The 4,558-nt window shown below is 32.1% G+C and overlaps 1 long non-coding RNA gene across 1 annotated transcript; it reads right to left on the reverse strand.

Moving 5' to 3' along the window:
* Nucleotides 1–2,885: 2,885 nt before the first annotated feature.
* On the reverse strand, nucleotides 2,886–4,327 carry LOC124897023. Its single transcript, XR_007053448.1, has 2 exons — nucleotides 4,240–4,327; nucleotides 2,886–3,163 (listed from the first exon to the last, which is right to left on the reverse strand). It is a non-coding gene; the product is annotated as an uncharacterized LOC124897023 (long non-coding RNA).
* Nucleotides 4,328–4,558: the final 231 nt, after the last annotated feature.

Raw genomic sequence — 4,558 nt, forward strand, 5'->3', positions numbered from 1 at the left:
GTCCGTCAGCCTGAGTCATTACCCTTAGGAAGAAGGTGGTCTCACTACTTCCGCTGTGATGGTTGGGGCGATGGTCCATCACTAGTTCGACGGTCCGTCGGCCCTCATCATCACACCTGGGCAGTTTTGACTGCTTTCTGTTAAAAGGTCATAACTTTCTACCCCGATACCGAATTTGGACAAAATTGGTATCGTTGGAAAGCTAATTCAATTTTACACATCAAAAAAAAGTAAAAATCTTAAAAATATCACATGTATAAAAGTGAATTACTCTTGCAAAGCAAGGTTCTAACATTTTTGGGATGATTTCAAGCTAGGTAGAAGTACGGGGTATTACATATTGGTCAATTTTTTAATTTGAATTGGTGGAATTGGTTTAAGGAGGAAAATACATGTCTTGAAATACTCTTTAAAATTCAAAAAGCAAGACTTGACTTTCTTTGTGCCTTTTCCTTAAAACATGGAAAATTGTTGGAAAGTGGTTGAGGAGTGATTGATAGGTCTTTGGTGGTTGTAGTGTCTTTCAAGACTAACAAATAATACACCTTTTTCCTTCAAATTTTTTGGATTTTTCATCCACTTTTATTCCAATAAAAGATGAAGATTGGTGAAGAACACCAAGAACAAAAATTTTTGAATCTTGGGGTCTGACGTTCAAGTTGGTCTCACACTTTAATCAATACTTTCTCAAGTTTCACCTCACAACAACAACTTCAAAAAAAGATTCTTAGGCCATAAATTTATAACAACATCCACTGCCAAGCTTAAGAACAAGAAGGCAAAACCACACGGCCAAAAATAGTCCACCACAACAATGTTCAACAACAATGGGTCAAGTTTATGTTCACAACAACAACATCAAAATACAAGCTCAAATCAAGATATAGACTCAATGTGTTAGTAAGGAACAAAACTAACACTTATATAGAACAAATAAAAGTAAAAATATCGACCAAGACACAACAAAAACACAATTTTCGGCCAAGAACACAAAATGGACAGATTGCTCTCTTTTATGGAATTTTCAGTTTTGAACTTTTTTTTATATTTTTTTTCAACTCTCAAGCCCAAGATTTATCTTGTTAGAAAAAAAATCAAAGATGTATTTGATACCAAATGATACAATAATGACAACGAAAGGCACAAAACATACACCAAAAATAGTCCACAAGTTCAAGAACCAAGGACTTTCTTGGTGACCACTCTCGGTTTCGACAAACACACCAAGAAACGAGATAACAAAGGTGTGTCTTCATACAAAACCAGCCAACAATCCAACCTAAGTTAGCAATACAATATTATGAATAAGATAACAACAACAACCAAACGGCTTAGGATTGCAAGACACAAACGGTTAAAAGATTACAATGGACAAAAGGATAGATAGTGTGAAGGTATAATATTAAGAACACAAGAAATTGGTGGACTCTTGGACCCTTAATACTACACACAACAAACACCTAACTCCTACGTTGACACAAGAGGAATTTTACCTCCTCTAAACACCAACGTATCAAGACATCGTTGCAACACAAGTGATATCCACACTTATTTTCCTCATTTCGATTTGGTGGCTATTCCAAGCCCTACAGCTAAAGAGCACTTACAATGTCTCAAAATATCATCATTCAACAACTAGAGAAATAATCCATAAGAGGTTCTACTTATAGTACTTTACAAAAGAAGACAAAATGACTACACTACCATTAATGAAAGGGTGGCCATGGAGTGCATTTTGGGCAAAGTGAAGTGATCAAAATGCCCTCAATGAAGATGACCCAAAACTGTGAGCCATTAAGTGTCCAAAACCATGAAGCCTCAAGCCTTCAATGCTCCAAGCAATTTTTTATTCACGGCCTTGATGAATAGTATGCTCCATGGTAGGCTCAAAATGGGTCTTCCTTTCTCGTGCCCTCGGGGTGACCACGTCTTGAGCCTTTAGGTGATGACCTCCAATCATCTCTTCAAAAATTAGGGTGGCCATTTGACTTGTATCATCCCAAGAGTTTAGTGTGAGTTATCTATGATTACTCAGTTGATCCTATGGATGTGGGTAATGGAAAAGGTAATGCAAATAAAGGGGTTATAGTGATGATTTAGGGTTACATTGTAGTGGATGGTATGAATTAATGAGGCTAGACTATGTTAATGGTGAATATAATAGAGTTAATAGAGTTAGAGAATTGTAAATTATATAGGAAAAGTGTTATAATGATATTACATCCTTAATTGAATTATATTCCATTTAAGATGAATTGATTCTGATCTATTTGTCTTGTTGTAAAGGAGTGGTTTCGATGGTCATTCCTCAAACCAAGCGTTAAATAAAATTGAAAATCTTACGTAGACGCAGAAAATACGATATAATTAAATTGCATAATTAAGATTTGAAATAAAGTAACAATTTCCAGCTAAGGTTTAAATTAATAGAATATTATATATATGATTCCTTGTGTATTTTTTTATATTTATTTTATTTGTCTTATGTCATGTGTATTGTATATTTCATAAATTTATTTATTTGAAACATAATTCATATGTATTCAGTTATATAGTTAAATTGTTTTCGTAGTTCTATTCAACGGCTCTCACACACACAAACACAAACACACACACATGTATATATGTATGTATTTGATGTCATGTGCATTTGTATATGTATCTATAAAACACTTTAGTAATTTGTATCAGTCGTATTTGTATTTGTATTTGTACTTGTATTCGTAAGCGAATTTCGAAAGTCAAATACATTTGTTACTTAATTGTAGTTACGTTTTGTAATTAGACAAACATTAGCTATGCCAATAGATTTTGCCTAATTGATCTGAGAAATTAGTTGAACACAAATGCATTGCTTAAAACATAAATCCAATGGGAGAAAATCCTTTTCCAACATCAACAAAAGACCTTATTATTGGATTGAACCTTATTAAAATGAAAAACAACAACACAAATCATGATTCAATTTTACAGAATAACAGACATAAATTACTTTTGGTTTGTCTTGTGAACTCTTTTAGGTCGTCCATTATTATAATTAGTTGCTGGTGGTTTTCCTGGACAGCGGCACCTGTTTGTTTCATCACATATGGGATTTAGGTCTATGCAATCTACCACCTAACACAATCGTCATCACTTGAGCACGCAGCGTTGCTTCCTTGTCCTACCAACATTCATGGACATGTAGTAGAATATTTTTATAAACGATGACAAATAGTTGAATAAGTGAATAAATGAATAAAATAGAGTATAATAACAGGTGATGTAATTATACATATTTAACAAAAAAATAAATGATGAAGCAGAATATCGGGACTAGGGCTGGGCATAAAATATCAAAAACAGAATTACCGAACCGAACCAAAAAATTTAGTAATTGGTATTCAATAATTCGGTATTTGGTATGGTATTTGGGAGTAAAACTTTAATATTTCGGTATTCAAGATTGGGTTTGGTAAAAGATATTAATACCGTTTGGTATTCGGTAAAATACGATATGTCTAACCAACTCAATAGACAATAGTATTGGTCAATCCCAAAGAATCTCTTGAACCTTAGTAATATATTCGTAAAAGCAACAAAAGGAATACTAAATAGGGTTTTTATTAAATATATTCTTTGAAGTTTAAACGTACATTTGGACATTTTCAACTTTAATATGGTTTTACCAAAAACCGTACCAAAAAGAAGTTTAATTTACTGATTACTGAATTACCGTACAGATGTTTATAAGTATGGTATGTGATATCTACTTTCAAATATTGATTAACGAATTACCGAACCCGAAATTTAAAATACCAAATCAAATACCGAATGCCCACCCCTACTCGTGACATTGCTTGGAGCACATTATATCCGCCTCTAAATTAAGTTATTGAAACAAAAAAAATAACTAGAGTTAGGTTTTATATAACATATATTTATTACTAGTAACCTACAATGAATGATAAATGGCATGAGCGATAACAAGTTAGATTACTAATGTAAAATTGTCATAACATTGTACGTGGATAAACCTTAATGAAATCCCATTCATGATATGAATAAAGATACACAAATTTCTAAATTTATAGAGTCGAAGTTGGTTGATAAGAAAATGCAATGATCATACAATTGCTTGCCTGTCGTAACTAGCAACTTTGACGTTATTGAAAAGAAGAAAATAAGTAGAGTTATCATATTTTATAATATATAAAAAAAAAAAATTGATTTAAACTTATCAAGATTTAAATTGCTTACCTAACAAAATAAGTAAAAAGGAGACCAAGAAAATCTTAAAGAATGTTGCCTTGTTCATTCTTTTCCAAGTTTTGTGATAGCTAAATAGGAACTATATGATTGTTATTATTGATTTTGATTATTACTCTTAGCAATCTATTTATAGGAGAATAATACTCCTGCCAAAAACTCTGAATTGATGAAAATTTAGTAAAAACTTTTATTTTCAGTCCATAAATGAAATAGATAAAATCTAAGACTAAGACAATATAATATTTTGTGCATGAACTACTTTGGAAAGTGACTCATTTTCCTTTGAAGTTTTGCAAGTAACCTAAAA

Source organism: Capsicum annuum, chromosome 3 (genome assembly GCF_002878395.1).
Source record: "Capsicum annuum cultivar UCD-10X-F1 chromosome 3, UCD10Xv1.1, whole genome shotgun sequence".
Classification (NCBI taxonomy): Eukaryota; Viridiplantae; Streptophyta; class Magnoliopsida; order Solanales; family Solanaceae; genus Capsicum; species Capsicum annuum.